Source organism: Homalodisca vitripennis, unplaced genomic scaffold (assembly GCF_021130785.1).
Source record: "Homalodisca vitripennis isolate AUS2020 unplaced genomic scaffold, UT_GWSS_2.1 ScUCBcl_340;HRSCAF=2123, whole genome shotgun sequence".
Taxonomy (NCBI): domain Eukaryota; kingdom Metazoa; phylum Arthropoda; class Insecta; order Hemiptera; family Cicadellidae; genus Homalodisca; species Homalodisca vitripennis.
The window spans coordinates 66,441-79,728 of record NW_025776478.1 but is presented as its reverse complement, the minus strand read 5'-3'; positions in this window follow the sequence as shown (position 1 = coordinate 79,728).

The window sequence follows — 13,288 nt, the reverse complement described above, 5'->3', positions numbered from 1 at the left end:
TCTATGTGGATGAATTGGCTCATATTTTAACTAACTTAAACAATAGCATATTGTACATAGGTGATATAAACTTAGACATTCTAGAAGATAACAGCTCAAACTCGAAACTATCTCAGTACTATGAATAATAATGGATAACTTCACTTGTTAATGTTCCGACTAGAATTGCTACGCATTCTAGTACCTGTTTGGATCATGTATTTGTTAGGAATAGAAATTTAAATAATTTTAATGTTTCAGTTTTTGATATTGGGCTAACTGATCATTGTTTAATAGGCCTCAAGATTTATTCAAATAACACGATAAATATTAACGATCGTATTATGAATATGTCCTCTCCGAATAAGTTTGTTATTGATTACGAAAAGGTTAGGTATAAATTGAGGGACATAGATAATGAAGATTTCTTCCAAACTGAAAAACGTCAATTTAGCTTATGATAAATTTCATGATTACCTTGTTAAAATTGTTAATGGCAGCAGATTGGACCCAACTAGTAACAAAAAAATCAGTAAGGCAAAAATACTTAGTCCATGGATTAATAAGAAAACTTATACTACTTATCTCAAAGAGAAACAAAATTATACAAAATTGCTAAAAAGCGACCATACGATATAAATTTTACAGCTTATTATAAACGTTTTTGTAAAAATTTGCAATTAGAGATAGATAAAACCAAAAATGAATTTTTCGCAAAGAAAATTAGTAATTGCAATAGAGATGTATCACAACAATGGAAAGTAATCAATGGTATATTTGGTGAGGCTTCAATTAAATGCGTTAACAAACTAGAGCTGTGTGATGGGTCAGTAATCTTAGAACCAAGGGATATTGCCGAAGAGATAAGTAAGTATAGACTGATCTAGTGAACGAGGGCCGACCTCGTACAGTCACAGCACCAAATACAACAACCTTTAACACACCCAACTCATTTTTCCTGATACCTACTACTATTTTCGAGGTAATTGGAATTGTAACAAAAACTTAAAAATAAAAAGTCCGCTGGTATTGATGGCTTTAATGTAGAATTGATTAGAAATGTCATCGATTTGATTGCTCCTGCATTGGTATACATAATCAATTTGAGCTTCCAAAATGGATTTTTTCCTGAAAACCTCAAACAGAGCATTGTAGTACCAATTCTTAAAAAAAACAAATTCAATAAAATTAGACAATTTAAGACCGATAAGCCTTCTTTCAGTTTTCTCTAAAATTATTGAAAAGATTGTAATAATTCGTCTAGTCTCTTTTCTCAATAATAGAAGATTTTTCAGTACATACCAGTTTGGGTTTACAAAGGGGAAATCAACAGAGGACGCTCTCATTGACGTAACTAACTTGATATACGGTAGCTTAAACAATAGTAAATTGACAACTGGTATTTTTGTTAACTTTAAAAAGGCTTTTGACCTGGTAAATCACAAAATACTCCTAAATAAACTTGAGTCAGCCGGTATCAGGGGTTCCGCCTTAAGCTGGTTCAACAGCTACTTAACTGGGAGAAAGCAACAAGTGAGAATAGGTAACCACCTTAGTACTACTCCCTCAATAATTGGGACAGGAGTGCCCCAGGGTTCCGTATCTCTGCGACTTTATTCTTAATTTATATAAATGATTTATTACAAACTAATTTTAAAGGAAAAGTATTTGCATTTGCTGATGATTTGGCGTTATTTTACTCTCATTCTGATGTAGATTGCTTGGGAGATATTATGGCTCATGATATCGCAAAATTACAAAATTGGTGTGAAGCTAACAGAATGATAGTTAATGTTGACAAAACAAAGTATATTAATTTTAGCCTTTCAGATTACAACATTCCGTTCACTTTAAAATTTCATGATTATAATTGTAGTTATATTGATTGCAAACTTGTCAACATATAGAAAAGGTCAATAACATTAAATATTTGGGTATAGTCTTTGATAGTAGGTTAACATGGGAAAACCATACAAGCGACCTTCATAAGAAATTACGCATGTCAATAAGAAAGTTCTATTTTTTGAAAAACTGTTGTGATAAAGAACTATTAAGAACATTATATTATGCACTAATCCATTCATGGATGCAGTACGGAATAAATTGTTGGGGTGGGACGTTTAAATATCTAATTGAAAAATTAAGAGTTACTCAAAACTACTTCCTCAGAATAATTTTAAGTAAACAAAAAACTGACAGTTCATTTCCACTTTACGTTGATTTAAAAATATTACCGATTCAACATCTGTTTGTATATAAGGTGTTAAGAACCTTCTTTATTAGAAGCGGGAATAATGGAAACCAAAATTTGTTTTACTCTACCCGTAATGTACAACATGGTACAATAAGAATTCCTAAAGTGAAAAAAGAAATGTTTAGGCATTCCTTCCAATACCTTGCACCTAAATATTTTAATCAAATACCAATTTCTTTTAGGACTTGCAATTCATTTAAAGCAAATTGTGCTAAACTGTTTAACTGGCTTTTATTGCAGGAAGATGTTAATTTTTTAAATTATGTCCTCAGATAGAATGTTGTTCAGTTAGTTTAGCATGAAATTGAATTAGTATATTTACATATTATTATATTTATAATTTAATTATTTATTGTTACATGTGTTAAATGATATATTGTTGATTTTATTACGGTTATTGTTAAAATGTAATTGTTATTGTTAAGATTTTATTACTGTTATTGATGTGTTATTATTAGTTTAATTGTTGTTATTCTGTGTTGAGTTATTGATATAATGAATACCGACATGTATGTGTGTATGTGTTATATATATATGTATATATATATATATATATATATATATATATATATATATATATATATATATATATATATGCATGTGTGTATATATATGTATATATTGTATATGATCTACAGTAAGATGAGTTAGTGCACTCAGTTACAAGAAGCAAGGAAAAGTTATATATTTGTTATTTCATTATTTATTTGTTACATGTGTTTGAGTGATATATTGTTGTTTTGGTACGGTTATTGTTAAAATGTTATTGTTATTGTTAAGAGTTTATTATTATTATTGATGTGTTACTAGTAGTTTAATTGCTGTTATTATGTATTGAGTTATTAACGCCATGAATAACGACATATATATTGTATATGTTCTACAGTAAAATAAGTTAGTGCACTCAGTAACAAGAAGGAAGGAAAAGTTAGAATTTGATTAGCTTACCCAGATAGAGGTTAGTTACACACAACACAATACTTGTATCACTTGTATTAATTAACACAGAATCACAACTATTGATTTTCACAGCACAGCCACTTGTGACAGTTTAAACAAAATATAGGAAAACACAATATGGATAGGATAGTAAATTTTAAATGGATAGTTTAGTATTTATTTTTGATGAATTATGTCACTGAGTATCCAGAGTGACGCCGGTTCATTAGCATGCATGACTAAATCAGGCACAATTTGGACAAACCTCTGTCTGAGAGCGAAACTGAACTTTGCTCTCTGAGCAGGTTAGACAAACAATGAAAATAAAATCACTGTTGGCCGGCGTTATTCAACAATATTTGGATATTCATAGAAACCTATCAGCTCTGGTTCAAGTCAGTAGTATTAAAAAAATAAATAAAATAAAAAGAAAACACTACAATTGGAGGCTCGATTTTTAAATAACTACATAAGTTGCTGGACTCTAGATTAAGTGTATTAATATTATTATTAGATTATATCACTGGCCACACTACTGGTAATAGTGGTCAGTAAAATTCCGAAAAAGTTATTGTGAATTATACTTTGTAAATTATTGATGGAATAAAATTATTATTATTATTATTATTATTATTATTATTATTATTATTATTATAATGTTGTGTTAGCTCCAGTACAACCCTTTAACATTTATATGGAATCAACCCTTCTCACATTAGCTACGTTATATGTATACATGTCAACTAGTTTCAATATTTTGTTATAAATTAATCCTTGTAGGTTGAAGCAATCAATTTTGGACATCATTTTGGTTACATCGAATCTTATCTGTGATTAGGTATTTTTATTCTTAAAACCAGTAATGTATTGTCAATATAATCTTTGGGACAAAATTTATACGTATATAAACATACACACTTTGGACCGAAAACCCTAATATAGAGGGTATTAGAAAGAGAACGAAATATCACAATGTCTCACTGCACATAGTGTATGGTATATTGCTTTGTGGTTTCATTTGTTATAGTCATGAGTTTACTGTGCTATTGCTGCTAAATCTCTCCTATATACGACAAACGGATTTCGAGATGACGAGTATACATATGGGGGCTTACACACAAACACACAAAGACATGGACTTTTCAGATTATCCCAATTTACTACTAAAATGTACGATTAGTTTTAACTTATTGACAGCGGTGGACGCAGCTTGAATCTGACAGACTTTAAGTCACACTTGGCTGAAATTGACAGAATTTATTGACATTTACCTTGTTATTAATAACTTTTTTTATTTAATTGAGTTGAACTGAAAATGTGTATGGCTCCACCTACATTATAATTATTCATTTTTATTACATTATAATTTAACTAAGAAATCTGCGGACTTTAGGACTCCTCTAGATTTAAAATAGTACATGCATTCCCGAAATAGTTGTAATTGGGCTGTACATGTATGGAATGTAGAGAATAAGATTTAGTATTTGGTTCGTAGGCTATTTTAAACATTTGTTTCACTCACTCAATTAAGGGTCCTAAATCACTGCTCTTTCCTCAACTTAAAGTGTAATAATTCTGTTATGGTCAGAGATTGGAATATTTTTCAGTCGCCATTATGATATATCTAGGGAGTTTTCAATGACACTTAAAAAGTATAAATTTTTTTGACGTCTGTATTAATCAGCAGGAAATTTCAGGCGAAGCTACGGGTAAGTCCTAGTAAAATGAAAAATTGTAAATGCTAAATCGCTATTGGTTCTAATATATTCTATATACGTCAAACGTATTTCGAGATGACGTGAGGTATTAAAGTGTAGACATAAACTCGGGATTTCAAAATAAACGCAATGAAATGAACATAAAGTTGATCATACCAGTCATTTTTATCATAAATCAAACATAGAAAACAACCCAACGTTGAAAAAGTCATAATTTAATACATTTATAAAAAAAATGAACTTAAACAAAATTGAGTGGATCTGAAATGAGATTAGTTATCGTCTGAAAGTGCAGCTTCCGGAAGTGTAGAGTTCTGTCTGTACCGTGGGACTTGAATTAGAACGTGACGACGTTAAAAATATTTTTTCTGGGTTTTTTTTTATAAATAGTTGATTTGTTTTTACAGGATGATATCAGTATTAAAATATATTCATACTTACAAACTTTTGTTGTGTAAATCCAATGTCTTCCTTGTTGTATAATGTATCATGCTGTGATAATAGTATGGAATATTAAGTTTTATTTTTTTTTAAATAATGATAATCGTATTCAAATTTCGACGTTGTACTCATAATTTTGTTCCGTTATAGTAAGTTATTTTCGTAACCCATTGATTCATTTGCCGGATATACATTACAATACTTTCGAGCTACAAACAACTTACTTGCTCAAAGTAAACTAAGCAACAACTATATGAAACAGCTTACAAAATACTTAATACTAACTCACAGGATTATACTATAAGACTAATCCTCTATATTATTTTATTATATAAGATGGCTGGAAAACTAGTTATTTACTAAGATGCTCTAGTATACCTTCCAACAACGCTCTATAACAGTACGAACAACATTATATGTAAAACATTGTTTATAACAACTACTTGCTACAACCAAGAAGTATGACTTCTCACAACGACTTTGGCTATTAACAGTCCACTTCGTATTCATTGAATTTGAATTTTACAACAAGTTCCAGGATGAGACATTAATATTGAACAATACCCATCTCTTTCTTCTTCTAGTCTTCTACTGTAAAATTACTTCTCCAATACGAATCCATCTTGATGATAATCGTAAACTATGTAAAGTTCGCTGATAAAAATAAGACATTAAATAACTCCAATTGGTTAATTGCCTCAGTTTCATGATTGTTTGTGTTTGCGTATAAAATAGTTTAGTTACAAAAAGGATTTTCCTTTGTATTTACATAGTGAAAATAAAAAAATCATATCAAATACAAATATATTCAAATATTGAGAAACAACAAAATCTTTGCAGATAGGAACCAAGCCCTTACAGAAAATTATTCCGAATTAGAACTAATTTCAATATTTTTAACATTTTCTTGTCCTATTGTATACCCCAAATTATGAAATCTTAGTCATTTATCTCTCTTATAATAGTTAATAATCTCTTTAATGCATAACTTTAACAATTTTTACATCGTATCGTATCGCCATCGTCAATAGATTTTGTCATGTACAGGGTTTCATTTACACACTCATACACCTTCATTCTCATAATTTATACAATCATTCAAGACACAATCGCATTGACCTCAGATCCAGCACTCCCAAGTATCCCAGCGGATTGTCATCAATTCATCAACAGAGTAGAAAGTCTTAGACACCAAAAGAAGTTTGAGGCACGTTTTAAATTGATTTTGATTATTGGAAATTGTGATTTCTTCAGAGAGCCTGATGGTTAATCTGCCACCAACTTCTTGAAGTAAATGTTGCGCTAATGTCTGCCTAGGTTGTTGAGTTCGAAAGTTCATTTATACGATGTAATAACGTTACTACTTTGTGAAGGAACAGACAAGAAACAGTTAGTCGGAAAGTATAATCCTGTCTACTTTATGGTTAAGACAGTGAAGGATCCATCTCTCTGCTATACTCGTAGCATCCTTGGCATTCTGCTAATGTCTGCCTAGGTTGTTGAGTTCGAAAGTTCATTTATACGATGTAATAACGTTACTACTTTGTGAAGGAACAGACAAGAAACAGTTAGTCGGAAAGTATAATCCTGTCTACTTTATGGTTAAGACAGTGAAGGATCCACCTCTCTGCTATGCTCGTAGCATCCTTGGCATTCTGCTAATGTCTGCCTAGGTTGTTGAGTTCGAAAGTTCATTTATACGATGTAATAACGTTACTACTTTGTGAAGGAACAGACAAGAAACAGTTAATCGGAAAGAATAATCCTGTCTAATTTATGGTTGAGACAGTGGAGAAACCTCTCTGCTATGCTCGTAGCATCCTTGGCATTCTGCTAAAGCTTCTTGAAGGCAGGAGTAGACATTTTGGGCTTGTTGAAGAATTTTCGTATCTTCAGACTCATATATACAGCGGACTCCAATTATTACTGTGGTACAGCGTATTTAGAGAAACAATCTCTGCTTTCTCTTAGAGCATCACCTCTGCCACTATAAGAGACTAATACTTCTTGGTTCTTTACTTCATTTTATAACTAGACTTCTTTTATGAACTACTTCTCAACTATGTTTAGTTTCCAGACATATTTCCGGCAGTTCTCATTGAATCTCGAAGACCGAAGTACAATGGCACGAAGTCTTTGCTAGTGTTTTCGCTCTTTCATTACAGTTTGAGTACTTGAGTATAACCTCCATTAACCGTATCCTAACCATCCCTGAGTAGCGCTGCAGCCTATTAGATTTGTTAGTCTTTAATAAGTTGCTGCAACACATTACATTCACACCAACATGTCATATTTAAGAGCAGAGGGCAAGCGGAAACAAAGTACGTTACTGTAAATAATATTAGCCAGGTATTTACTGATCATCGTATAGGGCGTCATAGAGAAATTAAAAATATCAATCATTTATAATGCTGTGACTCAATGAGAAATTAAAAATAATTCAGATAAATATAGTTTAGTAAATAGCAAACTTAATTATGTAACAATGAATTATTTAATTTTGATTCTTTAAGAGTGTATAATACCTCTATTCACACCTACTTTTACAGGGGAGAAATTCGGTTTGACTGAGATGGAAGACGCATGTGCGGTCCTGACAGACATCGAGACTTGTCTCTGTGATCCTCTAAACCACCAGCGCTTTGCTTGAAGTTCGATAAATTCGCATTTACTCCTGTAGTGCTCCTAGAACAGGCTTTCCATCGCTCTTACCTGGCTGACACTGAAATTGGAAAATTTGTTTATTTCCCCTGCCAGTAAATGCTGTATGTTCTCAAAATTCTATCAAACTTCGTTTACTGTTTACTGTAAAACTGTGTAAAAGGTGTTCTGTAATAACTCATCGGTAGCTTTTTGCTTAACTCATGTATATTTAAAATACCTAAGCCAATATTGGGAATTTGTCAAAATAAATATACTTGTATTATTTAACAATATATATTCAACTGTCTTTACTACTGGCTACGTATGTGATATTGATTTTAGGCTCATTAACCTTTATCGATTTTGATTACACAGATACATTATTACTATTTCAATGAATAGGCAACATTAAAAATTTTCTATTTCTTTCAAAAATTCTTTATTGAACTTAAATTAGGCTGCTGTTGTTTTTATCAATTTAATAAATGTCAAGAGTCGCTTGAACGGATTTACTTTTCCTCTTGTATGTTAGAAAGGTTGATTTCGCGTTCAGAACAGAAACGGTTAAATACAAAATAATTCAATAGTAAAAAGAAAAGGCACTATGGTGTATTTTTGGCATGCCTACACACACACACACACACACACACACACACACACACACACACACACACACACACACACACACACACACACACACTTTGTGAGTAGTAGCTCCATGACAACTAGAAACAAAATGTATTATAGAGATGAAACCTTTCACAAAATGGAATAATGGGCAGAAATTAGTTATCTGCATTCATCAAATTAAGGACGGGATTTAATTGTAATTATGAGTTTATTCGAAAACATTATTAAGTTAAATTAGCTGAGAGTGACAAACCAGTTCAGATGTGACAATTAATCTAAAGCAATTAGTTTATGAAACAAAGTAATTACTTAATACCTTGTTTGTGAAGTTACAGCAGCAAATTGCGTTGTCTCTTTGTATGTCCAATATTTATATTGCTCTGTGAGGATTACAGAGAAGGTGCCATTAGTGTGGGGTTGGACCTCTTGCACTGGCTCATGGCAACTCAAAGCTCCGGATTAGTTTTAGTCCGTTAACATGTTCTGTGTTGATGAAATAACAAGTGACATTTATAAACGTGTTTGTCTGTTACGAATACACGCTTTAAAATGGCTTTATTTTTTATTTGTAGCGTCATGGAACTCTTTTGCACAGTAAGCATCGCCGAAGCGATTATATTTGTAATCAAATAAAAGCACTGCTAGAAAAATATTTTGTGTGTAACTCAATAAAATGTGGTTGTTACATAAAAACAAATCATATCATTACTAATTAGAGGTTAATTCCATAGATTCGCTGATTTAAAAGAAACCATTCAACAAGAAAATATTAACTTAAATGTATTACCACTGCTTAGATATTCAATTAAATTTAAAGCGTTTTTGTGCATTTGGTGGGGGTGGTACTGAAAGTAATAATTATTGCAAGTGTAATTAGATTGGAACGTGTTTAAATAATATAATATCTGATTCGTTGCAACTGATTTATATTTGTATTTGGTTGCTCACCGTATTCTGTTCAAACACGTTATTCAATGTTATTTTTACATTTTGTACGGAACACAATCCGAATTTGCATTTTTGGCGTTCCAATCAATTTATTTAAAAAATGGATTGTTTTCAAAATTAAATCTACATTAAATTTATTGATACATTTGTGTGGCATTTAGGCAATTTAATATTATAACCATTTAATTTACGCATTAAATATGGCAAATATATTATATCACTTAATGTTCTATTATATTGTGCCTGAATAAACTGTATGTTTAAAACAAGAGTTATATATTGTTTTTTATGGGATACACATAATAGTCTTCAGTACCACTTTAAACTGATTGAGATGGCGAACGGCAAAATTGTAGTGCGGGTGTTGGTGAAAATAGAGTAACTTATAATACCTCTGGGGAGTAGTTTTACTACAACTGGAAACTGAAACCAATGCCTGGCCTACGCTTTCATTTAATGCCTGATTTTTCAAGCATTCTACTGTTGTCTACCTGCATAGGGTAACATCTCTAGGGACAACGTTGGACGATATGCAACTTCCAGAACTCTCAGTCTTACAATGTTTATTATAAGCACTTTGGACTGTGGGCCTGTGAAATCCCTTGTTACGGTGGGTACCAATACACCACCGTAGCCATGAACTACACTGTCAGCGACGGAGATGAGGAAACGTCACTGTCATTGTTAACCATTACGTATCACGAGTACTATATTATATGTTGTATAGCCTTCCATATTGTTTATAGCCTTGAACTGTGAATATACAACTGATATCAGCACAAACCTTTTTTTGTTCTTTTAGAACAAAAAGCTTAAAAATTTCTCCTAGTTATATAAGGACCTTTGCGCAGGTTTCCGGAGTGGCAGGATATTCTGGATAGGTACGTTTGGGGGCCGACTCCTATCGAGATCCATGAGGAAGAATTTAGGACACTGATCTCATCATGTCCCCTCCTAAGAACGGGAGGCTACCTCTGAAGTGCCCTCTACTTTCAAAATAGGCAGAGCGTGGCACACCCTTAAGTTGAGGTTAGCAAGAACCTTTGACACTTAGGGAACGAACCCTACTAAATCCAACAGTCACCTCCCGTAGTAGACTAGACCTATATAAATACCCTTGCACCCTAGAATCTCGACATTTGCGGTTAGTGTTAGAGAAACCTTTCCACCTTTTAAACCTTCCCTGGACTTGTAACAATATTTCAAAACCGAATTAGCCAAAGCGGTCCAGCCGTTCTCAAGTTTTACTTAGACTAACAAACGTCGATTAATTTTTATTTATTAAGCTTATTATTTAATCAATTTAACCCAAAATAATGATTTTTTTATAACATGAGATGCTCAGAACATGTTAATTAAAATTACTCTTATTACGCAATATTGAACCTACGACATTGTAATATTGAGTTTGAGTAATATTCCAGTGTCTTCTATTACGTAATAAATATCAAGATTATTTTCAACTTAAATATTGCAGCAGGCGTAATTAAAAATTTATAAGACAGAGGCTACCAAATAAAAGGGTCGCTACATGTTAAATTAGCTTATTCAGAAAGCTCTTAGTCGAGCCTTAGTTCCGGTTTACAAAGCATTATGACTAAACGTTACCACACTCGAAAGTTAGTCTATAAAGCTACTAACTTAAAAAACCAAATAAAGAGTATTAAAGAGACTTGTTTAACGTAATTTTCAACGTAAAAAGGAGTACGCCTGAATTGCTCACAAAAGCAATATTCCTACACAACAGAGTCGGTAAAGTTTGAAGGCGCTTATTGTTTCTAAACCTCAATGTAAAATTCCGTTAAACAATTTTGGCAAAAGTAATATTTGAAACAGTAACTGTACAAACCCTATATTGTTACAAAAGTATATTCTTTATTTTTTCATCCCCATTACTATTTTAAAAGAATAGTTAGTATAAATTATGTTAATACAGAAAATAAATTATATAAGGGCCTCAAGTAAATTCAATAATAAGAATGTAAAACTAATTAGGTATTTTCTTTTAATATTATTTCATTATTAGGCAGATAAACCTAATGTAGTTTGAATGTATGTAATAACATTTATGTATGTAGTATCAATGTATTTGATATTTTTAATACTAAATATTTATAAATTAATCTAAATACGTTTGTGGAATATGTGAAGTAAGACTAAAATAGTAATTTAAAATTATTATTTATACATTTCAAGCTGTCTTTTATGTGGTTTCTCAAATGAGATTTGCTCCTACTACAGGATGATGAACACAACACTCTTTGAGTTACTCTTTTCTTCTGAACATACTTTCTCTCTCCATTGTTTCTAAGACGTTATAAGACGTTTCTATGTTTAATAATATCATATAATCTTTGTATTTTATTTTGTTAGAATGTATTTTATGGCATATTAAATTGTATAACTACTGATGGCTTATTTTCCATATCCTAATGTTCAAAAACTCGAGTATATATTTACAAGTTTTTCCCGATATTAACAGAGCCAAGAGTGCGTGAATAGAATTTCGTACATGTCAAGAGTACACAGTAAACTTTCTATCGAGCTTGAATGCAGGTTTGGTAGTGTCTCCTTAATATCTGTTTGCATTATCTATTATTTGAATTAGAAAGACATTAGACAATAAAAAACCCGAGATAAAGAAGTCACATTAACAGATGATTGGTCAGATTGATTGTTGACAGGTTACTCTTCACCAGTCATGATCAAGCCCCGCCTACAGTTGGTGAATATTAGTGGTTATTCTAGTTTCGGTTTAACATTGATTCACTGAAAATGGTTGTCCAAAGCAAGACAGAAATATTCTCAATCTGTTTTATGTTAATAATACAGCATCAACGAAATTAAATGTGTTCAGTTAAAAAAAATGTTATAGCTTAATTATTAATATTATGAAAATATATAATTTCCTTAACCTTCTTTAATGAAAATTTTATTGGATAGGCGAGTATGTAGCTATGTAACTACTGGAAAAATTCTGTGATCTTAAATTTTGGCACTTGTATTATCTGGTAATCGACAGATAATAAAATAGGCAACGAAGAATTTTGTACTTAAATCTATAATTCATAAAAGTGTTTTAAAGTCACTTAAAACATACGGATTTCTAGTCAAAAGAATCCCTTTTTCATTTTTTTTAATTGGTTAAAAAGTTATATTTTTCTCACCGAAAATTATTTAATCGAAACATTTCTGTCAGACAAATATATGTATTCATATCCACCATGTTAAGCCATATTACAATATATATATATATATATATATATATATATATATATATATATAGTTCATTTCATAGGTTAAATGTCGAATTCTATTATAATATTTCCCCATTTAATAAATTGTGTTGAAAGTTTAAAAACATTTGTTCCGCTGTGTCACAACAAAGGAAATTGCAAAGATATCCTGAGATAGAAATATAACCATCCACTGCTTATAAAATTACAACAGGAAATAATTTTTATGAAGTGCCAACTGCAAAGGACTTCAGATCCTGATCTGGTTGGTCTCAAGCATCTGCAGCTGCAGTAACTGTAATGTCAAGTTGGTATCGCCGATCTCTCTAAAGACAACCTCGGGCCGATCAACGTGCAATCTGACGGTAAATGTGTTTAACTCCGTTAAGTAAATTAACTAATCGGCTTTGCCTTCAGGTTACCAATTTTCGGATTCTGGTGTCGTACGTAAGTCATATAAGTGACATTATATGTAACTCAGAGTTAATTTAATTAAATAA